A 26,201-nucleotide genomic window follows, 5' to 3' on the forward strand; every position below is an offset into this window, starting at 1 on the left:
TGCCCCTTGAGCTAACTATTTTGTGCTCATCTTCAAATAAGGGTCTACCCTTGTGTATATTTTTCACACCCCAACGCTGATTGGTGTAGTCTTGTGCAGGCAATCATATTATTCTATTTGTTCATGAGTGTAATGATCCTGTCACATCCAGAAGTCATTGGTTTTCAGCAGTCCTCATGGCGCTCTGGCTCCTACAATCTTTAGCATCCTCTTCTGTGCTGCTTCATGAGTACTGGGGTCTTGAGGATGCTACAGTTGCTCCATCTGTAGATACACTCTCCATAGTCATGTGTCCTCTGCTCTTTGACCGGTTGTGACTTTCTGCAGTTACTTGAGGATCATGCCACTGACCCATCTTCTTGAGTAACATTTTGTTTTTTGTGCAATATTTTCCCTACACACTCTTTCTTTTGATTTTGCTTAAAGAAGCTGGAAATCAAACTACAGTTTTCAAATCCCTTTTCTGAGGGCCGACAAGTAAATGAGTGTTGTCGCTTTAATCTGACAGATCTCAAAGACATTTCTCCATCTGATGCAAAAAACCAAAAAGCTTCTTTATTGAGAGGTGAGAGCTGCACTTTCCTGTCAGTAAAAAGACAAGAGTTTACAAAGTAGGAGTGTACTATGTCAGCTTAGTAAATGGTAGAACTAGATTCTTTTCTAGGGTCTGGTCTAGTTCTATCTTTTTGGCCCCAGAATCCTTGCTCAGTTTACAGTGCCGAGTTTGAGTTCTTTCTTACTAGGTGAACCTTAAACCTAATCAGGCAGTTGTTGGTTACTCCCTAAATATCAATGCCACTATTGTACCATTAGGCATGACTTGTACTGTCAATTATGCTAGTTCCCGGGATACTGTGATACCTTCTCTCCTCAGCAGCTTGCATAGCATTTTCAACACTGTGAGAATGAGCAGTCAGGAAAGAGGAGGCTTCCAAATCAGTCTGTACCAGTTTGATTTCTCTAAGTCCCATGACCAAAGAGTGTGGTGTCTTTAACAATAGTGTCTTACCCTCAAATTTTGTCAAGCAATTAGCTTATATCCATTTGGGGTGTCTTAGTTAGGGTTTTACTGCTGTGAATAGACACCATGACCAAGGCAACTCTTATAAGGACAACACTTAATTGGGGCTGGCTTATAGGTTCTGGGGTTCAGTCTATTATCATCAAGGTGGGAACATGGCAGCATCCAGGCAAGCATGGTACAGGCAGAGCTGAGAGCTCTACATTTTCATCTGAAGGCTGCTAATAGAATACTGACTTCCAGGCAGCTAGGATGAGGGCCTTAAAACCCACACCCACAGTGACACACCTACTCCAACAAAGCTACACTTCTGAATAGTACCACTCCCTGGCCCAACTATATACAAACCATCACATGGGGTCTCTTGGATCATCCTCACCCTGACTAGCAACTGGAAGGGAGTTATGTCTTAACTGGAACTGCATTTATTATGTGATAGTTTATGGATTCTGGGTGTGTGGGGTGATCATTATTACCCCATGAGGGATAATTTCAATTGTATATACATACATACATACATACATACATACATACATACATACATACTATATTCTATGTATATTCATAAATACATGCATGTGTACAAACATAACTCTGTGTGTGTGTTCATGCGCGCGTGCATGCATGTACCTGTGTAAGAAAACTTATAAAATAGTCAGGTTCCCCTCTGGCTTGAAGAAATATTCTATTTGTCCCTCCCCACACTGTCCCTTTGGTGTATTCTCTCATCTACTTCTTTACCTTTCTCCATCCCTGTTTCCCCCTTCCCCATCTTGCAGAGCACCTCCATTTTATTGTCATTAGAGACAAACCCTAAGATTCAGAGTTAGGATCCACATGTTAATGAAAGCTTGTAGAGGGCATTGGGTTATCTCATTCAGTATTAAACTTCTGGTTCCGTCTATTTATCTGCAATCTTCATGATTTAATTTTTCTTTCCAACTAGATTGAACTTCACTGTGAATATTTACCACATTTTCACTATCCATTGATCAGCTGATGGACATCTCAGCTGCTTCTACTCCCTGGCTCCTGTGACTAGAGCAGCAATGAACATGGATGAGCAAGTGTCTCTGTCATAAGACATGGGGTGTTGTATATGGGAATATGCCCAGGAGTGGTATAGCTGAGTCATACATTAGGTCTGTTCGTAGCTTTCAACAGAATCTGCACATCAATTTTCCACAGTGGATGTACCAGTTTCCATTCTTACCATTGGTCTATAAATATTTCCCTTTTCCCACATTTTTACCAAAATTTCTTGTCATGTTTTTCTCAATCTTATCCGTTCTGACTGGGATAAAATGAAACCTAAAATGTTTTTGATTTGAATTTTTCTGATTGCTAAGGTTACTGACACCTTTAAAGGTGTTTCTTGGCCACTTTTATTTCTTCTTTTGAGAACTCTATTTCTGTCTCACGGCCATTCTCTGATTGAGTGGTTTATTTTCTTGATGTTTTGTTTTGGAGCCCTTTGTAATTATGGATACTAATTTTCTACTGGATGTGTATCTGGCAAGGATTTCCTCCAAGTCTGTGTGGATTTGTATTCTTTTCACCGGATCATTTCCTTTGCAACACAGGTTTTTAGTTTCATGAGGTCCCTGTTGTTGGCATTAATTCTTGAGCAAATGGAGTCCTATTCAGAAAGTCTTTTCCTGTACTTATGTCTTATACGATACTCTCTAGGTATTCTTTTAGCAGTCTTGGAGTTTTGGGTTTCACTTTGAAGCCTTTGATCCACTTGAAGTTGATTCTTGTACAAGGTGAGAGATAAGACTCCAGTTTCATTTTTCTACTTGAGGACATTCAGCTTTCCCAGAACTGTTTATTCAGGGTGCTGGCCATCCTCCAGAATGTCCTTTTGGCATCTTTGTTGAATATCAGGTGGCTGTAATTGTGTGGGTTTAAGTACGGCTCTTTTATTCTCTTCCATTGATCTACATTTCTGTTTTTGTACCAGTACCATGCTATTTTGCTACTATGGCTCTCTGTATAACTTGAAACCTAGTATAGCAGTCCCTCCAGTATTATTCTTCTTATTCAGGGTTGCTTTGGCTATCCAGGGTCTTGTATTGTATGAATTGTGAGACTTTTCTTTACTGTCTCTGTGAAGAGTGCTATGGGGATCTTTACTGGGACTGCACTAAATCTGTAAGTCATTTTTAGTAGTATGATGACTTTCACACTATTAATTTTTCCAAATCACAAACATTGGAGGTTTTACACCTTTTAGTGCTGTCCCCACTTTCTTAATGAATTTAAAGTTTTCACTTTCAATGTCTTTCACTTCCTCTGTTAGATGCATTTGTGAGGATGTAGGCGGGCCTCACTGCTGTTGTTTGGTGCGTGGGCTATAGTTTCTGCTTTCTTTCTTAGTGCAGTCATCATTTGTACATACAAAGGCTGCTGAGTTTTGTAAGTTAGTTTTGTACCCTGCCACTTTTCTGGACGTGTTCCTAATTCACCAGGTTTGCTGGTGCAATCTTTGGAATCTTTAATGTATAATATCATGTCATCTGATTTGTTCATCCTTTGACTTCTGGTCTTCTCTGTATGCTTTCAATGTTCCTCTCTCGTTTACTGCCTTAGAGAATGCAGTGCTTTGGATGCAAGATTGAAACAGAGTGAGTCTCCACCCTTGTCCACCTATGTCTCATTCCTGATTCCAATGGGATTACTTAAAGGTGTTCTCCATTTGGGATTATGGTGGCTGTATGTGGTACATCTAACCTTGATTAGGTTGCGGTAGCTTCCTTCCCTTTAGCCCAACTCTCTCTGCCCTTAATTTTAGTATCTCTTCCCATCTACTGATTTTGGGTTTGGTTACTTCTTGTTTTTCTAAACACTTAAAGCACATTATTAAGTTATTTGGACTCTTTGCAGTTTTTAATATAGGAATTTACTGCTCTCAGTGCACCTTTGCTTTCTATGTGCTCCAGAGGTTTGTTTCACTCTGTTTCATTCTCATTTGGTTGAATTCTTCCTTCTTGATTTTTTTCTTTGACTCATTCATCATTCAGTAGTGTGTTGCTTAAACTCCCAAAGTTTGAGCCATTTTAAAAGAGGTTTTCTTTTTGCTATGATTTTGAGCTTGATTGAGTTGTAACTATTTAATTTTCCTGTAATTGTTGAGATTTGCTTTGTGTCCCACTGTGTAGTCTATTTTAGAGAAACTCCCATAGACTACCCAAAAAATGTGTGTTCTCTGGTGTTTGTGTGAACTATTCTGTAGGTGTCTGTTAGGTCCTTTTGATCTCTGATATCACATCACTCTAATGGCTCTCTGTTTATTTTTTGTTGTTGTTTGATGGCCTTTGAAGAAATTCAGGTATAAAAATCATCTGCTCTCAGTGTGTTGGAGTGAGCCTGTGCCTTAAAGTCCAGTGGTATGCTTTGTGGACACCTGAGTTTGTTATATATGAGTTTAGAATTTCAGTGTCTTATTGGTTGGTTGTTCCCTTGATCAGAATGAAGTGTCCTTCTTTATCTCTTCTGATTAATTTTTGAAGGTGGAGATAGATATGAAAGAACTACCAATGAAAACAACCGATTATGTCAACCACCTTCAGATTCCACTTGCAGGTGCACACACATATGCATCTGCAAGTGCATATACTCACAAATATGCAAATAGGCAGATGTACATATATACATATATGCAATAAAGAGTATCATATATATACATATGTATACATATATATATATACATATATATGCAATAAGGAGTACCTGAGAATGTATGAATATACATATACACATAACACACACACACACACACACACACATATGTATGTATCACACTGATGAGCATCAGTTAGGTTTTCCTACTAAGCCTAAATCTACTTTAAGGTCATGTTAAAGAGCATTTTAAAGATTTTTTAAGTCCTTGTTTTCCAGGACTGAGAAGAATGCTATTGTAAATCATCTGGGCTTACTTTGTGATTTAACCCAATTAACCAACTCAGTAGCTTTGAAGAAGCCCCAGCCCAGGAGTGTTACTCTGGTGCAGTGAGTTAAAAACAGGCAACCAGTGTGGAGCTGATTCTCCAGTCCCTTGTATGCTCTCAGCTGTCTACTCCAAGTGCTTCAGACCTGAAACCAGGGCTGCTCTCCAGGAGCTCCACCATCTGCATGGCGAGTAAAATACCCTTGGAATAGCTCATAGACCAACAAGCCATTTAAATAAGAGCCCAGTAAATACTAAATATTAAGAGTTCAGGGGCTGCTGAACAGGATGTGCTGACGGAGAAGAATTTCTCTAAGATGGACTTGGGCTAGGCTTGGGCTACTTACTCCTTGGCTGTGAACTGGTTTCAGACATCTTCAGCACATAACATTCCATGGCCAAACAACATAAACTCACAAATGTGTGTGTATCATATACCTTTTATCCTTCATCATAGCATTCTAGAAGAACAGACGATAAAACTGCTATCTGTTCCAGGCAACCCTTTAATCTGGGAGTGAATCAGTGCCATGAAACTCTCATTATAGGTAAAATTATGATTAAATCTTAGATTATGGGTCACCTTTCACATTCGGTTACTGTATTTCAGAACCCATGGTGTGCCGCAGTCAGATCAATATAGAAGGAGCTGCAGGATCAATGAGACCTTCTCCCTCCCCTAATGTTTTATCCACCCAGAAAGAAAAGTAAAACCTATTGATGAAAAACTGATAATAAGAAAGTTTCATAAGCAGGAAAACAAGACTCCAACAAGGAACACATTCGGGGTCAAAAAAAGGACAGAAAGAGTCGTTCTTGCCAGAGAAGGCCGATGTTTATGTTTGTGACGCCATCCCCTCCCCGCCCCCCCCCCCCCCGTGGGTCTCATTATGCTGCTTCTGCTTAGCCATGACTCAGCAAATTAGTTCCGGAAGCAACCTCCGGGCGCTCCCCACCCCACCTCCACCCTCCTCACTGATGGGCTTCTGATGAAAATGCTGACGCACTCTTAAGTGGCTCCGGGACTCTCAGCAGCTCTCCAGAGATGAGTGCGTCATTTCCCCCTGAACAATGCTTCTCATTCATTGCTTGAAGTGTGACCATTCATGTTGAAAATGAAATTCCGAAGAGCTACCGCTAAGGGAAATTATTCAGGGCTACTCACTTAAAGATCTTCCTATCTTTTGTGGTTCTCAATTAAGGCTCTGAAGAACCTCTCCAGGGTAAATTGGTACAACCTAAGCATTGAGAGTCAAAGAAAAATGAACACCAAGAGACTATAGGAACCTTTCAAAATCTTCTGTCCCAGGGAATGGCTAGTATTGATTTTAAGTAGAACACTAAGTAGCCTGGTGTCATGGAAAGAACCACAGGCTTGACCAATAGAAAACTTTGGTGCTGATCCAGGCTTTACCTGTACCTCCCTAGGCACTTAGGGGCCAGTTTAGAATGTATGTATGGTTAGACAGGGAAGAAATAACCCAGCCCAAACACAGTTTGTTAAAAATAAAGCCAGGAGGTATACAAAGGAAAATATAATAACCAGGCCTCCATCTTCCTAATTTAATCAGCATGGATAGTCCACTGTGTTTATCTTATCACTGTTTTAATAAGTAATACAGACGTTACAAAGTGGAAGTTTTATTGGACCCTTTGCCCAGTATTGAAATACAATCATGAAATTAGTAAATTTGACTTTCTTAAACTATTGAAAATATTCTACAGAGTTGGTCACATGTATGGTATGTATATATCCTAATATCTGACTAGGGTTTTAGATTTTTATATAATATGTATCAAAGGTAAACATAAATTATTATCTTGAAAATTGTTTAGTCTTTATCTGATTAATATAATTTTCTTTTGGCCCTTGCCTTCTTATACTTATTTGTAAGTTATGCATTTTATGTCTGGCCTTAATTTTTGATACTTCTGTCCATTGTTAATTCTCAGTCATGTACTCAATGAAAGCCCTTACTCAGAACACTTCACACTCCTGAGATGCTCCACTCCTAATTTGCATGCCGTTGCCATCTCAAATTTCAATGCTGACACGTTTTCAAGCTAAAAGGAAGTTTCATTATTTGCCTGTTTACCACCAACACCTGTGTATTTTATACACATCATAAACTGCTTTCTTTTCTTCAACAACTTTTTCAAATCCTGCCCCTTAATTGTAAATTTTTCTTCATGAATTATATCCTTTAATAGTTCAAAGATCTGAGTGTTGAACTCAGTCCTTCCATGTCTACAGATACTTCATTTTACATTTCCTGAAAGGCACAGACGTCTCTGTTCACAGCTATTTTTCTACAGAGCTTTGAACAAGGTCTTTGATTAGTGACAAATGGGCTGTCACCGTGATTGCTGTACTCTTTGAACAACTGTCTCTTCTAGTGGGACTTACAGCCTTTTTTCCATTGTTACATCCATGTGTGGGCTTATTTTTCTTCCTTCCATTGTCTGCACACATTGTCTCTCATCGAAACCTCCTATTGCGTGAGTGTTGGAAAATAACAGCCATTACCTCTCAGCCCTTCTTCCTTGTTATTTATTTTCTTATTATTAAACACATGTTGGTTCCCATAAATGCTTAACTTTTTTTCTCATTTTTCTTCATCACTGCATCATTCCTTATCCTGGGGAATTACCTCAGTTCTCTCTACCTTGTGTTTTCTAATGGCTTTGGTGATACCAGGCTAGTTTTTAACTTGCTGTTGAATTTCCCACTTTCATCTGTTATATCCTGAAGAATCCAAAGAAAAGTGGAAACACAGAATGAACCCAAAACTTCTTTTCAGGCTTCCCCACTATTTGGGCTTCCCTCTCTAAGAATTTGCCCATCTGTAAGTTTTCTTTCATTTCCTATGGAGTTTCTCTTATGCTCCCTTCTTTGAAGACCACTTTGTAATCACGTCACTCTATGGCTCCTGGTTGTCTGCACTGATGGAAAAGCTTATCTTAACAATTTAGAGAATGCTCCTCTATGGCAGAAGTGACAACTACATTCTTGGTGCCTGTACATACTTGCTATCCTGAGGTCTAGCTCCAAGTGAGAACGTTAATGTTGATGTTGGACTTGGGCAAACAAGGAGGCCAGTCATAGCCCAGTCAGTAACTCACATCTATCTATTTAAAGGACCAGCTCAACCACTTCATGTGGTCTCATCCAGTTTCATCTCACTGGGACCATGGGGCTTCAGTCTCTGCCCATGCCTGTAGGTTTTCTTCATTTTATTAATATTGAATTTTTATTATTTATTTTAAAGCATGAGGTTATTACAGTCTACTTTATTTGATTTTGAGGAGATATTAAATATGAACTCTTCCTCTACCACGAGGGCTCTCCATTTATCAGTCAAGAAAACTAAATCCCAGAAAACAGAGCCATTTATCCAAGGCACATCCCAATTAATATTAGTGTACACAGGACAAAACAGTTCATTATCTATTTAATCATTTCTTTACATCATTGTATACCTATGGATTTCCCCCAGCTGACTTCATTTTGCTTGCCAAACTGTTCCAATTCTGGTAATGGGGAGCTCTTGATATATCTTTGACATGCTCATATTTGTGTGTGTGTGTGTGTGTGTGTATGTGTGTGTGTGTATTTTAAACTGACTTTCCTCTCTCTCTCTTTCTTCTCCTTCCCTTCCTTCCTCCCTCCCTTCATTCTTTCCTTCCTTTCTGGAAGTGTGAAAGTTTCTTGGAACATTATATACATGTCCCAGACCTCAAATCACTAATTTGTCTGAAGGGCCAAGATTTCTTTCAGTAAGTAGATTATTGACTAAGAGGAAATGTTAAATTAAATTCAACATAACTAGACATTATTTTTCTTATTTATCCTCACTTATAAAATATTTGGTGTTCTTTCTTCTGTCAGTTTCACAGGAATACTAAGAATAGATAAAAGGCTTCATGAAGTCACAGAATTTCTTTGAAAAGAGAAACCTTCTAAATGGACATGTCACCCCTAGGAAAATATAGGAAATGCAGCCAGGATTATAAGGCCACCTTTCTCTGCTAGTTGAGACCACACAATTCTTTTAAAGATGAGTTTACTATTGAACTACCACTTGAGAAATTCTTAAATACAAGAACGCAAGATCAAATTAAATATAATAAATTTATTTATTTTCTCCTTTATGTGTGTATTAAATTTAAGGAAATAGACTTATCTTTAATCAGAGCCAAGGGGAATATCACTGTGACTTTTAATAAGCTACCGTTTTTAGTTTAAACCAAGAAACTAAAATGTGTATTGTTACAATGTATCTTTCATATGTGCCCAGTCTCCAAAGTCTTGCTTATTTACAAGTCTCCACAACAGTGTGGTTGCTATAGATATAGCAAAAGCCCAAAGGACAGCTTACAGAACCATTGGAAAAACAATTCCATTTCCAAAGGTGAGGAGTGGGTACTGAGGTTTAAAGACAGTTGGTCTTTAATACAAAGTCATAGCTGTTATAAGGTCTGCAAAATAAAGTCCAAGATTTTAGGTAAATCTAGGGAACAATACATGATGTTCAAAAGAAATAGTGAATGCTGAGTTTCTGTTTTCTTCCTGTACTCACAGCAAATTTGTGCAAGTTGGTGTTAGGGAATAAAGACCTTTTTGATATAATGATCATGAAGATGACATGAACATGGTAAAGCCAAGTGATATTCTCGGCTCCTGAGTATAAGGTACTTCAGTCATAAAGTAACTATAGTTGGCAGCTTCATTCTGGTCCTCTCAAAAATAAAGGTGCCAGCTCCAACTGGGAAGTTTTCTTTGGCCTTTTGAAGATCTACCTTTATTATTTTTAATCGTGTGTGTGTGTGTGTGTGTGTGTGTGTGTGTGTGTGTGCGTTCAGTTTCTTTGCTTTTTAAAAACGTTTTCTCCCACCTGAAACCTATGAGCAAGCATGCTCGTGTACTGACATTCAAGATCTCCAATGGAGTTTTCCACCCTGAATGGCCAGGTTATGAGTCCTCCTTATCTTCTATCAATTTGAAGACAAAAAAAAAAATGTCTTATGAACATATGATTTGTAAAAATTTAACCTCTCAGTAATGTGTAAAGAGAAGGGTGGGAAGGAGGAAACAACGTGGTAGGAAGGGAGGCCAAGCAGAACGAACATGCCCACGGGATGCACAGACATCCAATGGCTCAAACCAGAGAACTGGGATGGGTTGTCCGGGCACTCAGTAAGAAGCAAATCCTCCAATGAAAACACACTCTGGTCCTTACATATCACTTGACGACTGAAGGAGAACAAGATGTTGATGAGATTAATACTTCAAAAGCAGGTCTTCCAGAATGGCAAACCCAGTGTAGTGCAGAGTAGCTGAAACAGAAGAAAGACAGACAGCCAGGACAGCAGACATTGGGACACCCACTTGCCTTCTAGGCTGGCTCTGTTTTCTGCCTTGAACTCTCAAGGAAGACTGCAAGATCATATGTAAGGTGGTCTCTGTGACAGCATCAGCTCCACAAGGTCATCACCGCAAAGTTTGGGAGATGGGAGGTAAGGCTTAATCCTTTGTCTGACTTCATCTCCTCTCCATAACATTTGAACTTTCATCCCTTCTGTTTGTTGATGGGGTGAATATTAGCTTCTAAATTTCCTTTTCTTTTCTGCCTCACCCTCCAAAGAAGAAATGTACCACAGCATGTATGTTTCATTTCTATATAATACATTTTAGTTGAAACATTTGAAGACCTTATTCACCAATAATAGAAATTCTATGTATGCCTTTTGAGAACGAGTCTTCATAGTATGAGATTACACAGCTGTTATTTCATAGTAAGTGACTCCTTAGTTTCTCTTCAAGACCCTCATATTCTTAGTCCCATTCTAATTTATAGAGTTAAAATGGTCATTTAAAATGTAGCCTTGTACTAGAAGATGATCTAATTATTCAGCAACGTAATGAATTATAGAGTTTTCCCAGAGTATTTCACCTGAGAGAACGGGTATGTCAAATGTGATAGCATGAATTTTCCAGCAAGCCCGTGTAGATGCCAGAATATTGAGTGTTTAGTGCCATAATCTGAGAGTTATTTTACACAGCTCAAAGAGTGAATGTTGATAATTTATATTTCTTTCTGTAGTGCTAGAAATATGCATTGTACTGGAGAGGCTTTTAGGCACATAAAATATACTAGGTGTGATAATGATTTATTTAATATTCATGTAAATAATAAGCAGACTCTCTTTTATTTGTGATTAGCCCAGAAAAAATAATTTTAAAATTTGAAGCAAACCCCCAAAGAATTTAAGTGACTTCCTGGAACAGGAAAATATCAACTTCATGTGTGTGTATGTGTGTGTGTGTGTGTGTGTGTGTGTGTATGTGTGTGTGTGTGTGTGTGTGTGTGTGTGAAGTCCCATAGGTATACAGAGGTCTATGTCAGGTGTGTTCCCTAGTCACTCTTTTGGAGGCAGAGTCACCCAATGATCCTGGATCTCACTGATTTAGGAGACTGGCTAAGTAAGCCCCAGGCTCCTCCTGTCTGTGTCTTCCCTGCAGTGGAAAACAGGCATGAGCCTGTGACCCTGGCATATTTTTTTTATATGGTGGGGGAATCAAACTCAGACCCTTATTCTTGTGTGGTAAGCACTTTTCCAATTGAGCCATGATCCTAGCCTCAAATATCAACTTCTTGAGGCTCCTGATAGGCAAACAAGAGAATATCTTTAAACCTAACCCATCCACCTTCTTGGAGATCTGTTCTTACTATCAAGCCTAATTGGACATCTGTGAGGTGAAAAGATTCTTGTATGTCGGATTGCATGTTCCCTCTTCACTGTGGATTGTTAAGCTGCTACTCTATGCAGCTTTCTGTGTACTGTGAAACATCCGGTTGACTCCACCAACAGTTGGAGTCAATTGTTCTGCTAACATTGTATGCTGCTCTGTTTAAAGTAAGTATAACTTTAGGCTTAAAGGTAAGCAGAGTGACCATGTATCCTTATTTTGACTTGTAAATAGCATTTCTAAGATTAAAACAGGTACTGTAAATTTATTATGCCTAAAAAAGCTTAATGTTAAGTTTCATTAACAATAAAAGAAAAATAGTTTAGAAATTACTGTCTTATATTTAGGCTAACTAATGTCAAGGGAAATTTTATTTAGGCAAGTAAGCCATGATTTGATTTTATTGAGTCAAGTTCAACCAATGAATTTTCATTACATTAAAACAGCTTCCAAATTTTAACCTCTGCTCGAGGAGGTTTAAAACTATAATTTCTAGGGAAAGTACCTACCCAAATGGCTTTCTGAAGATTATCCTCTGCTTTATGCCTGCATCTACACTAACATTTCATCAAAAGACATTATGGAACCCGGGTGAACTTAGTATGTGAGAGTGTTCAAGGAGGCACATGCCTTGGGTACCTGCCCTCTTAGCCTTGCTCAAAAGCCTAAGCAAAAAAGCAGGAAATATATACAGTCACAATCATGTCCATGATTATGGTGTAAAATTAGGTCAGAGTATCCGTGTGGTGCTGGGCAGGGAACATAGTGTAAAGGGATGCTCTCTGTATCTTAGCATCCAAGTTATAGTTATGACCTGGGCAATCCTCCAGCAGTATCATCTGTCAGATAGTAAAGAGGATCAGAGATTAGCATCACCGTCCCTTTGCTGGTGGATGGTATCCCCATACCACCTGGTTAAAGGAGATTGAGGTATGATTTTTACACGTATAGGTGTATGAACTTTGAGCCAATGGCCACTAAGAGCTGGTTACACTGTTCTTTTTATCAATTATCTGACAGAGAGTCTTTAACGACTTTATGCTGTAAGTTGCAAAACATTTTATTAGAGTCAACTCTAAATTGTCTGGGGATAGAAGGAGCTGAAAGAGCTGGACATCCACATTTGTTGAACAGAGCAATATAATGAAGACCACTGGGGGTTAAACACAGAAGTAGGGAAAAGGTCATGGCTGTTGTGGTACTTATGAGCCCTTGATGAAAAAAAAAATAGATTGGGTAGGTGCGATTCAAAGACATAACATCCAAGGCTTCACTGTTTGCATTGGGTCTAAAATCCATCAGTCCAGACCCTATTAAGGGGGGTTAAAAAATCTCTTCAGTCTTTCTCGTGTAGATATGTAATGATCCTATGGAAGACAGAATGCTTCAAAGGGCAAAGGCTGGTAGAGAAGACACCTAACTGGATGTGTTCTGAAATATATTAGCTTTTAGTCAGGAAATAGAGTGAATATTTAACACAAGTAAATCTCTGCTGTTTCCACAAAGAAATCTTCTAGACACCTCCATTCAGTACAAGAGAGAGTACTCAGGAAGTTCTGAGGCAAAGGAGGGTAAAAGGAAAATTCATGTGTCAGATCACTGGTCTTAATTAGAGCTCTGAGTTACACAGAAGACTTTTCATTAGAGTATGAGTTGACAACATGACTTGGAGAGAATGGTGGGTGGCAGTCCTCTCATGGACGCAGAGGAACAAAGCATGTGGTTTCATCTGTACTAGTGACATAGAGGTCTTTATCCTGAAATGAAGAAGAGAGTTGTCTTAGTAGATGTGATGGCGGGGGGGGGGGGGGGGAGGTGGGAAGGAGATAAAATTCTAGGCCTTGTCTCAGAATATTCCCTGTATTATGGGTAGTTTGTGTCAACCACAGGAGGACATGTTTTTTAATGAAGAATGCAGAATTAGAAATGTAGAAGGCTAGATCCCACTTATTCATATGAAACGTGGTACATTTGATAAAGGAAGTGCTAACAAAGTCCCTTCTGAAAAACATAGTGCATGGATATACACTACACACACACACACACACACACACACACACACACACACACACACAGAGAGAGAGAGAGAGAGAGAGAGAGAGAGAGAGAGAGAGAGAACAAAAGATACCTGATTTAAAAGACTTTGATCTACCAAGTCTAGCCTCAATCTGAAATACTTTATAAATTGTGTAAGTGCAATACTTTTATTGAAGTTATAGGAGGTCTATGAACATGTGTTGTTAATAAGATATAGATAGAAATTAATTTACTATTTCCCAGGGGTTATCACTTACTTAGAATTTATACCTTTCAAAGAAAGATGAAATATCGTATCTTAAATGAAAATAAAATAATTTAAGCTGTTAGGATCCCAGTTGGGAGAGCTCTGGGTGACAGTGTGTGGAAAAAACCACTAAGAATATCTAGAGCATATGCTGGTGTGTTATCAGGTCAATGATCCATAAACTGTGGACATTTGAAAAATAGGAGAACACTATCCTTTGGAGCCATCCTGGGAATAAGGGTCTTTATGTGAACTCAGATCCAATTAGGTGATTCCCATCACATAGGAAACCTATCACTCTCTGGACTGTGGAATACATAGGAAAAGGGCTTTGGTCCAAGAATGCAAAGTAGATAATACATTAACCCAATAGTTTATCTTTGGACCTGATTGATAAATAACATATAATTAAATATATTCTACTGAAAAATCTATCTCTGTGAGCAATGAAAAGGCTTTTCAGGCATCTCAGGCTCAGATAGGGAAGAAGCAAAACTTGCCACCAAAGACTCATGTTACATTTTCTGATTTGACTGTTACAAACTTCTGGAAGAAGAAAGGAAGAAATAGAGAGGTAAAGGAGATATGAGGAAGGTAAAAGAGTTAGTAGCAGGAAGGAATAAAGGGAGGAAGGGAAAACAGAAATAAAAATGAGAAAGGGGAAGAGAAGGTAAAAGAAAGCAGAAAAATATAAAAAAAGGTGTGTGTGTGTGTGTGTGTGTGTGTGTGCATGTGTTTATGTGAAAGTCCAAGGTTAAAATCAACATCTGAATCTGATATTTTAGCCACAACATTTGGATATGCTGCTACGAGTAATTCAAGAATCAGCCTGCAAACACAGAAAATAATTCCCCTTTAAGACAAAATATGAGAGTTACAACAACATCTATGTATAAAAAATATGATAACAAGATCCATTATCTTATCAGTTAACTGCAAAATATTCACACGATTCTTGAGAAGAAGAGGAGGAGGAAGAAGAAGAGAAAGAGTAGGAAAGGGAGAAGCAGAAGGAGGAGGGGGAAGAGGAGGGGGAAGACTGCTCATTAGAAGATGACAGACAGAATAGACTTCTAAAGGAGTCACACAGACACAGAGAGTCATACATTTTATGACAAGCACATTTAGAGCAGCTAGCAAAATTTCTGCTGGGGCATAGTAAAGCTAGCCGTGCCCAGGGTGCCAGCCCTAACATGAGTAAACATTTGTAGAGCTCCTGTAATCTACAGGACATTCTCAGCAATACCACTATTTCTTCCCACAACAACCATATAGGTTTACATGTCAGACCTCCATTTTCAGCAGAGGGAACTGTTGCTCAGAGAGACTAAATGTCTTACCTCAACATCACACAAGATGGCAGCTAAAAACACCCAGCCTCTTTTGATTCTAGATTGTCTTTCTTTCTTTTCCTCAGCTCCATGGAGCCCTTCAGTTACCTCTGAGCAGAGGAAGAAACTTAACTATTCAGAAGTGACACAGAGTCATGCCTACCTGAAGCTGTTCCTATATAAAAATCCCAAACAAAACAAAACAAAAAACAACAACAATAACAAAAACCCTTGAGATTCTTAAAGGTCTATGTGTGCAATAAAATATGTTCAACTTCTGTAATAAAATATGCACTACATTTTTATTACAATAATTAATTTAAGTATATCTGAGTTCTGTAATGATGAAGCATTGTCACCATGCTTGAAGTTTAAAGAAAAGTTCCCATGTAATCAAATTGAGACACTGCTTCATGGACATTCATATCTAAGAGCAAGGAGATGGGGTATGGTACAACAAAACTGGCCAGCATCCCTGGTACAAGACATGGGGTAGGGGCTTGTCTTAATCAGGGTTTGTATTCTTGCACAAACATCATGACCAAGAAGCAAGTTCGGTAGGAAAGGGTTTATGCAGAGGTCATGGAGGGGTGCTACCTACTGGATTGCTTCCCCTGTCTTGATCAGCTTGCTTTCTTTTAGAACCCAGGACTCCCAGCCCAGGGATGGCACCGCCGACAATGGACCCTCCCACCCTTGATCACTAATTGAGAAAATGCCTTATTGCTGGATCTCATGGAGGCATTTCCTCAACAGCTTATGTATAAGCAGTCATATGTGTATGATCAAACTTTAGATACAGAAATAAAAGTTTTATTAGTTTTAATTTTGATGTATATATTTATTGCAAAATCCCAACGTGAAAGGGGTTAGAGGGCTCAAAAAGACCCACCCCCAAGTAGAAGCAGTATAGAAAGTCCATAGCTACTGAGAATGGAGAATCAGATTTCTTTAGATGTGAGCTCTCTGACAGGTTGCCCATGTCCAAATGGTGAGCTCCAAATACCTCAAGGCACCACTATTTGGAAGTGTGTGTGTGTGTGTGTGTGTGTGTGTGTGTGTGTGTATGTACATATATGTATGTGAACAAAAATTTGAGAGGGTGATGGAGAGGCATTGGAGGAGTTAGGAGTTAGAAGAAGATTAGGTATGGTGAAACATAATTTATTCGTATATGAAATTCTAAAAATAAATCAATGAGAATTTTACAAGGACATATTGTTTAACCTGTGAAATTGTGAGCAAAACCAAGTATAAAATTTATAGAAAGATTTTTGAGAAATTTCACTCATTACAAAATAATTTTTATTAAACATTTTCATACAATATATTCTGATCAAAATTTCCCCTCCCCAAACTCCTCCCACTCAGATCCTTCAAATTGCCTAATCCCACACATTCTCATTCTCTCTCTCTCTCTCTCTCTCTCTCTCTCTCTCTCTCTCTCTCTCTCTCTCTCTCTCTCTCTCTGCCTCTCTCTCTCTCTTTCTCTTTCTCTCTTTCCTTTTTCTCCAGAAAACAGACAGGCAAACAAACAATTTTGAAAGGATACATTTCTATATATTTAACTAATTAGCCAACCTCTTGAAAATTTGTTAAAGTTACATTGAATCAAAGATTATTATGAACCTGGTCGTGGACAACCTAGGCTATAGTCCAGTTATGACCCAGTAGTGAATTATCTCACGGTTCTACTTCAGGGGTCAGATCAAAAGAGACTGTAGAAAAAGATCTGGGTTCATTCAAAAACAGTTCTTATTTAGTGGATGTCCTTTTTCTGCGACAGTCATTAACGGCTGCCACACTCAGTATTCCTCATAGAATTTGCTATAGCATTTTCTAAAAACACAGGAAACCCTCTGGAAATGAGGCAAAGCTAAGGTTTCCCCCTCCCCTCATTTTAACAGTTTTCATACCCATGTGATTGGATAAGTAGGAACGAGTCAGGCAAGTGTGAATGGAGAAGCCCATTAGAGTTACAAGTCTTCTCTGTCTTGTCAGTGACTAGCCCTGTGTCCTTAAATATTCAACTGTTGATTCTGCTCACAGGTTTTTAAGCTTAGGAAATTATGCAGGACTTTTTTTCTTTTTTTTTTTAAATTGAGATCTGGGGCTTTCTAAATGAGAGCATAGCTTTCTACCAAACTGTGGACAGGATAAAATAAAGCTTTCCCTACCGGGGGTAACAACCTGAAGGCAACATTCCTTTGCAGAAAGCAAAGATGAGTTCTCTATGTCAAACCTACTGTGTAGTGGAAGTGACATTGAAGTTGTGCATGTAACCTAATTGTAGGAAGGGAGACCACAGAAAATGTTGTCCTCAGTCACCAGGGCTTGAGTCCTGGCTTTGCCACCTACTACTCGTATGACTTTATCAACTTACTTTTCTGAGCCTCATATTTATTGTCTGTAACATGGTGTCCACTCTGTAGAGTTCTATTGAATATAAGATGACTCACAACATGGACATCTGTGCACAGACAATGAGTTCTGAGTAAAGGCTAGTTTTTATTACTCTACACTTCATTAGCATGTAAATCCCTAACATTCTCCAACACAAATGAAAAAAACAATGAAAACTGAGGCTTTAAATAACACACGAGAAAGTTACTTAGGAACATTGTAAGTGAAATTTTACTTTCGAAAGCATCAGAGAAGATTTTCACATTTTCTCCTCTGCTTTGGTTGTGACATGTGGTACCAATGCTCAGGGGTGGGGAGGGGGGGGGTCTGAAAAATACAAGAAAACACCACTTTTTCTTGTCTCTTCTGTGACGGAACCTCTCTAGCTTCCATTTGAAATTGGAATTCTAGAGTTCACCTTTCTCACTTTTTAAAAGACAACTGTAAACAAGGTTAGCAAGATGCTTTCTGGGACCCAAAGAACAACTAAATAAAATAATGCTTGCCCTCCTCTTCCTTTTCAAACCCAATGTCTCTGCTGGGAACTCAGTTCTCAGCATTTCTTCCCAACCTATAGAAATGCTGACCAATCTCAGGTGAAAGAGAGGGGGTAGAAAGAAGAGGAAGAGGAAGAGAAGGAGGAGGAGAGAGGAGGAGGAGGAGAAAGAGGAGGAGGAGGAGGAACAGGAGGAACAGGAGGAGGAGGAGGAGGAGGAGGAAGAGGAGGAGGAGGAAGAGGAGGAGGAGGAATAGGAGAAACAGGAGGAGGAGGAGGAGGAGGAGGAGGAGGAGGAGGAGGAGGAGGAGGAGGAGGAATAGGAGAAACAGGAGGAGGAGGAGGAGGAAGAGAGGGACCAAGGGAGGGGAAGGAGGGAGTGAAAGAGGGAGGAAAAGAGGAAATAGAACTATACATCAAAGCCTGTGATAAAGAATAGGCTGAGTTTTCCAGTTCAAGGCAGGTATTTAAAGTTTTATATGGTTTCAGATGCCTCTCCTGAAGCCTCGGAGAAAAACACTACCACTAAGAATGGGACTACACATTGACACCTTCATCTTTTAGCCCTGCCTACAAGTCTACCTGCTTTCTCTCTGGCCTCTGCCTCACCTCCTACACACTTTGCTCCTCCCCCAGTTCCCTCTTGCTCTTCTGCTTTTCCCCTCCTAGTGCAATCATAAATACCATTGCTGGCTTTTATTCATCATTCTCCATTTGCCAGACACGGTACTAAATGCCCACTGTATACATTATTATTTAACCTGTCCAACAAAAATGCAATTTACAAAATAGTACTTTCAGGACAAGAAAAAAAAATTAAAAGGCTGCTGCTCAAAGATTACAATGTCTTCAATGAAAACAGACCATACCTGAGTGGGTATCAATCATCTCAATGGAAATGCTTTTTTCTGAAATATAAAGAGGCAACATAAGTGGAATTTGTGTTACCTAATGCCATTGTATGAGGATAGCAGTAAATGGCTTCAGTTACTTATATATGTGGATTTGATATATCAAGTTTAAAATAAGCTTGTTATTTGTTTAAATGGCTTATTTTTTATTGAATTATATATGCAATTCATGATTGTGTGTTTTTCTGTAGTGGAATTACGTAATAACTGTGTTGGAGTAAAAAGAAGGAAGGTAGACTATTTTATTAATGCAATCCTTATGTATATAGTTCAGCCCACCATAGATTAGACTTTTGCATATATGTTATTTTTATGTAATGCACATGCCATATTGTTTGTGTAAATGTACTGTGGACCATATTCTCAGGAGTTATTTGTACCCTATAAGAAACTATAGTATGCCTAAGTGATGTATAACTGTGGTCTGCTTTTGATGTACAGCAGAACTGTACTTCAACCCAGGCCTTGCAACCTCATAGCTATATGACCTTGGGACAGTTCTTTAGCCTATATGAAGCCCATCAGTTTTCTTCTTCAGTAAACATGGAGTAATGATAGATGCTTTCCACAGTCCCTGTGAGGGTGAATTAAGGATGTGAATGAAGTGTACAGTACACACTCACTATTGTCTGGTCCTCTTTCTCCATGGTCCTTTCATTTTGTTATAGCAATGTGCTTCAGTCTACACCTGCACTGATATTGGCCTACATGGTACAACATGTATGCATGCATATATGCACATGCTTTTGTATGCACTCATATTCACATATGAAACCACATTCATAAAAACATACATTTATGGAATTCCAGGTATATCTCCCATTGCAATATCAAGCTTCATTTCTATATAGTGTTCATTTTGAACACTATATAGAACCATATTTACAAAGACATAAAAGCTGCCACACAATCATGAATTGCATATATAATTCAATAAAAATAAGGCATTTAAACAAATAACAGTACCCCAGAAGTCATGGATGTGTCCTAGCACCACCTAGTGGGAAATTCCATTTTCTACCCCATGATGCAGAATAGTGGTTCCAGTCATTGCTTCCACTCATCATTTTTGAAGTAGGGGAGGGGAGTGTCCTTCCATCACCCAAAAGAGTGCCCATACTGAATAAGGCAATCTGCATTTCTCTTTAGATCTTTTCTGTTTTCTTACTGAGTGCTTCCGGATGTGAGTGCATCGCATTGACATCTTCCTACCCTTGTTGTCAAACAAGGACAAGGCTTGAAGCCCCTCAGTCTACTTCATCAACCGGACCTGAATGACTGTGAGTACAAGCTTCATTTTTAAGTCTATGTCTTCAGGTCCTAGAAGGATAATTGTATGTCTTATAAGAATGGCTTATGAGCTGGGCAGTGGTGGCACATACCTTTAATCCCATCACTTGGAAAGCAGAGGTAGTGGGTCTTCTGAGCTCTAGGCTATCCTGGTCTACAGAGTGAGTTCCAGGACAGCCAGAGCTGCATAGAGAAACTTTGACTCAATAAAAAAAATAATAACAACAAAAATGGCTGGCTAGATCTAAACACAGGAGCATTTTACATTTTTTATCTCTGAAAAAATAGTAAAGTTCTACTTTCAAGGAGAATTTTGGCATTTACACAATTCCATAGACCATTCATTTCCAAGAGATTGGCTGGCCTTGGTGTTTTTTTGGTCACAGAGGAAACCAAATTGGTTGTAGAAATTGATCCTATGTCTTTTTGATTAGCTCATGGTCATTTCCTTTAGTGGGTGGGATTTTATGCACAAGAAGAGTCAATAAAAGTGGGGAAAACCCAGACCATCACAGCTGTATTTGTACAGATGATTATTATGCATGTGTGCTATCTTATTCAAAATCTGGGAGGTGATCCAGAAACACTATCCTGGATAAGGTAAGAAATAAACAAACCAACGCATATCCTCCTGATTAGTTAATTGGGCTGAAGAGCTAATAAATGCTATGAAAATTCACTCAAACTGTTATCAATATTCCAATGAAATGATCAGACAAATTAATTACCCTATTTAGGCTTCTCACTTAACAGTATGTCATATATAAATAGGGTAGAAAACCAGTGGTCTTCATTCTCCTATTAACCTGTCCCAAATGCCCACCCAGGTTCAGAGACACTTGTATTGATATTATAGATTACCCCATGGTGCCATGCAAAACATCCTTATACTTATGCTACCTCTGTTCCCAGTACTTTGCAATAAAAATTGCAGAGATTTCCACCTTAAAGCTCCCATGATCCAGGAAAAAAAAAAAAAAAAAAAGGACTAAGTAGACAGCAGATAATGAGAATTAAGAATGAGATTTATCAGTTGAATATATTCATCATAATATTTCAACTACTTATATAAGCCAAATCTTGTGGAAGAAGGGAAAAATATGGGGCAGACATCATATTCTACCTTTCTCCCTTGTGGACATAAATTATAATGCATATGAACATACTCAACTCATATGGCAAGAACATAACTCATCTAAAAGAGCAGAGTTTGTTTTGGCAAAGATTGAATGCCCAAGTTCACCTTCCGATTCTGTTACTCATGGGGTAAGTGCTGGGCTCCTGCATATCTTAAGGGATGTGTCAGAATGTCAGTCTCTGGGTTGGGAAACTGTGAAGTAAGCAATAAAAGCTCCTCGCTTCCATTATGCTTGAAGTCATGGATTTACAAACAGGTTCTTTATCAATGGCATCTTGTTTCTCTAAGAATAGTTTTCTGTTCCTCCACCTCTTTTGTAATATTACAGTCTCTGATATTCCCTTCTCCAACTCAGAAATCATTGATACTAAGTTGGTCTGTATTGACAATTTCAGGTAGTATAATCCGTCAGGATTCTGGATGCTGGAGTAGGGTGGGAGGGGGGGTGTTATTTTGTCTTTCACTTGGTGCTCAGGCAACACTCACATTGATTTCTTGGTTTCCATGTTTGTTAGATGATCATTTGTGATATTCCTGTATTGTCTTTATCCAGACTGTATTTCAGATGAATCTACAATAGCTCTTCATTAACAGCAAACATTTATTGAACACTTATGAACTGCGGATCAGGCACTAGGCTACAAATTGGAGATAATAAGAAAAGCTTAATGTTCTTCTCTACCCTGGAGGATTTTACTATCTATGTGACCATGTTTCTTAAGCAAACAAAGAACAGCAAAGGGTACATAACAGATCACACCCTGGGAGCACTGTAGGCAATAGTTGTTTCTACTCAGAGAAGAGAGAAATTGGTGAGGGCTAGATGGCCTGAGAAGGTGTTTGGTATAAAATAGGATTGCAGTGACTTCCTAAGAGAAGTAAAGGTTCTGTTTATAGAATCCTGAGTATGACATGTTTCTGGAGGTCTCATAAAAAAAGAAAACCACAGTGCCTATATTTTAAGCTGCAATTAACTCATTATTCATGGGGTAAGGCTAAGAATCCATGTTCATCTGTTTTCTGTGGTGCTCCTTTCAGTGCCCAGCATAACACTCTGGAAAAACCAGTCTTCTAACTTTATCACTAAGATCCTGGCCTGTTTGCCAAACTGTATGATTGTCTGCTTTACCTAAATATTTCTCTCATTCTCCGACTTTGAAACCCCTTATCAGAAAAATGGGCATCTGGTGACTTCTCAAAGCTAAACTGTGTTTTAATTTATCAGAAGAAGGAGGCACAGAAAGTAACTTTGTTGTGAACGCTGTCTCTGGAAGGGGTAAGATGTATTGGAGTTTGATCACAGAGAAGATGCTAATCTCTCAAAGGAAATCTCAGTTTATGAGAAGTTCTGAGTTGTTATTGTTATTGTTTTACTATAATAGAGAGATATTCAGGTGTTTTCGAAGATTAGTAAGTTACTAGTCATTTTGTAGCTCTTACTAGTCCAGACAGATATGTCTTTGTCTCAGTTTATTAACTGAAAATGCTGTAGGAAGATTGTGTAAGTATTATTAATATTTTTAAAGAAAAAGTCCAGTGGCCTTTCTAATACCAACTTATTTTCTTAATCTCTCTGTGACTCTTACATTTTTCTTTTTCTTTTCTTTTCTCTTCTTTTTAGAATCTTTTGTATTATAATTAATTTTGGCTTTTGGAAGATAGAGTCAGGGAAGAAATAAAATCCACAGATTCTTCCTTTCACTTCAAATAGAAATATCAACTGTGAAGAGCACAAGACATGCCACAGAGAAGTCTAAATAAAGAAAATTTAATCTTTTTCCATTGTAGAACAGATTCTTAGATTTAATTTGGGCAAATATTTAGTGAATTTGAAATATAAAATGTTCGGTCAAAGATATTCTTCTTTCACAAGACTTATCTGTAGGTATTAGAGATTAGAAGGTAGGGTTGCCTGTCTTCTCTAAGAGATTTCTGTAAGGTTGTCATCTCCAGCTATTTCTTTTCTTATAGTGAAAGATTCATAATAGAAAATCTATCCCTTTGGCCATTTTAAGTGCAGAGTTCAATGGTATCCAGTCTATTCACTTTGTTATGCCACCTCCGCCACCATCCACCCCTTGAACCTCTTGGTACTATTAAATTGCAACTGTAATCATAAGATAATATTACCCAGTCTCCACATCTCTCAGGCTCTGGTAGCCACGGTTCCACTTTCTGGCTCTAAGAATGTGAATGCTCTAAGCAATTATAAAGATGGACCACATGGCAGATTTTAGATCTCTCTCTCTTTTTCTGTCTGGCTTAGTTCCCTTTGCAAAATGTCTTCAAGTTTGATCCCTGTAGCATGGGTCAACACTCCCTGCCTCTTTGAGGGTGAATAATATTATTTGTAAACATACATAACATTTTATTTGTGTAGCACACATCAGGGCTCGGGCAAACAAAATGTTCATTGCCATGTCATAACATCTATCTATGTCCCTATTTTTGGTATTTTTGCTAACAAAATTATCTTTATCTTATAAAATATATAATGTGATTTGAGAGCTTGAATATTGTTGGTGCTAAAAAGAATATGCCAAATGATTCCAACCAGAAAAAAAAATATTATTAGTTCTGGGAACAAGTAAAAATAATAGCCTGAATTAAAAAAAGCACTCTAATATATTTTAACATTTCTTTTCTTCTAAGTCTTTGAAGCAATTTAACAATGTCAACTCAGTGTCACCAGATCACTAACCTTAAAAGAGGCTCTTCACAAAAGGGGCATGGGAGGTCAAAAGACTCTGTGAGTGTTGCTTCCAGTGGCATCCATCCCAGATTCTCTTGATACACAACCATTTAGAATTCTCCAAGGAATCTCACTGCTTCAAAGAAGTCTTTATTTTCCAAGGACATCTGAATTCTGAGTCATGTTTCGTTGTTATTTTTGTAGTGCCTTGAAATGTTCATATTAAAACAAGATACAACGTTTAAGAAGGTGGCAAAGATCAGAGCATCTGAGACTGTAAAATCTCAGTTCCTTTTGAGTTGAGCTGAGCGATTGTGATCCACAGACAAATAAATTTGCCTCAATTTTCCCATTTCAGGACAAAAGCATTTATACTCAGTCAGAGCATTCATTTGATATTTTCTGGAGAATTCTTTAGCTGTGCTCGAGTGTTTGTCTACATAAAGAACTCTGAAAAATTGATGCAGTAAATAATTTCAATTCTGGTTGTCTGCTTTTATTGTGGAAAGCACGGTTATGTTATTTAAATAAATTTATTTAAATAAAATGCTGTTTAAATAAAGATTTCTCCTAATCTTTGCTCTGTGGAGGAGAAAATATAGGAATGCAGTTATGGCCTTTGTTAGAAGCAAGTTCACTGCAGAATACAATTACCAACCCTGGAACCAAAAGTGGAACAATATGGCGACCATGGAAAGGAGATAGAAGGGTGGAAGAAAATCCTCAAGGTTCAGGGAAAACACCCACACTCTTGGGGAAAGGTGCATTTGCCAAAGACCAAAGAGCAACAAAAATAATAAAAAAATCAATGTCCTTATTTCATGTCTCTTTATCTTTCTTTTTAGTTTGAAACTTCATTTTCCCAAATTTCTAGAACATATACCTTCAGTTTGTTTTTTAAGTAAGCAATGTGGTTATTATCTACAAGAAAACAGAATGAACTAAGCAACTAAACTGTAGGATGGGGGAAATCCTTGCAGTGGAATATAGTAAATGAATATTGGTGGAGGAAGACCACAAAGAGCAAAAGCTACCGACAGGTAAAAATCAAATATCAATAAATCAAGAAGTCACCCAAGACTGAAGAATAATCTCCAAGGCCTGTGCTTGCAAACATTGAACATTTGGAATCTCAGATCAAGCAGCCAAGTTAAAATGGTCAGGGAACTTTGAGTTTTCTGATTACCAGTAGTTATAAAACAGGAGTGCAATTCAGGAGTTAGACTGTATTATCAGCTAAAAAAAAATGATATTGATACAGCAGATGAAGCCACATGGAATGCAGCTAGAAAGAACTTGATCTTGGTAGTGAATAAGCAGCTTGTTTGGGGGTTGGGAAAAGTGTCGTTCGGTTCTATTTGAAGCAAGTCACCTGGTCTAACACCAGTGGCCACCTGCACTGTGCTCATCTGATAGGAAAGTTTGTATCTAGCAAATACAATCAAGAAATGACTATCAAGCCTTGTCTTTTTCAATCAAAGTTTTCCAGACCTTTGTTGCTCAGAGACTGGGTCTCATCATTCCTCAATCCTAAGCTTCTGGATTCTGTTAAGGGGAAAATTGTTTACAAACAATATTTCAAGCAACCACTAATTCATTATACTGAGGCGGGATTTTGAACTTGTCTAATTCAAATTTGATTTTGGCTCATAAAGAGTCTGTGAGGGAACCTGTTATAACCCTATTGTAGCAGCCTTGAGCCCTGTAACAGAACATGAAACCATTTGGAATATACTCAACCACTAAACCTGCTTAGGACATTCGACAATATGTTATTGTATCCTTTGATTATAATATTTAGAGACCAATATTAAACTAATTTGAGCAAATAGAGGGGATTGTTGAGATCTATATTAATTCCGGGGCAGCATTCAAAGCATCACAGATCAGCTGGTTTGAACAATAGAAATTTACCTCCCAAGACTAGAGACTAGA

General features: G+C 38.3%; 1 protein-coding gene across 1 annotated transcript in view; it reads left to right on the forward strand.

Moving 5' to 3' along the window:
- The first annotated feature begins 10,226 nt into the window (after positions 1-10,226).
- The window catches only part of Slc14a2 (solute carrier family 14 member 2), a 427,138-nt gene continuing 411,163 nt past the window's right edge, over positions 10,227-26,201 (forward strand). The window contains exons 1-2 of the mRNA XM_034518114.2: positions 10,227-10,487; positions 20,296-20,426. The gene's annotated coding sequence lies outside the window, so the exon portion shown is untranslated. The remainder of the gene's footprint in view (positions 10,488-20,295; positions 20,427-26,201) is intronic.

Source organism: Arvicanthis niloticus, chromosome 14 (genome assembly GCF_011762505.2).
Source record: "Arvicanthis niloticus isolate mArvNil1 chromosome 14, mArvNil1.pat.X, whole genome shotgun sequence".
Classification (NCBI taxonomy): domain Eukaryota; kingdom Metazoa; phylum Chordata; class Mammalia; order Rodentia; family Muridae; genus Arvicanthis; species Arvicanthis niloticus.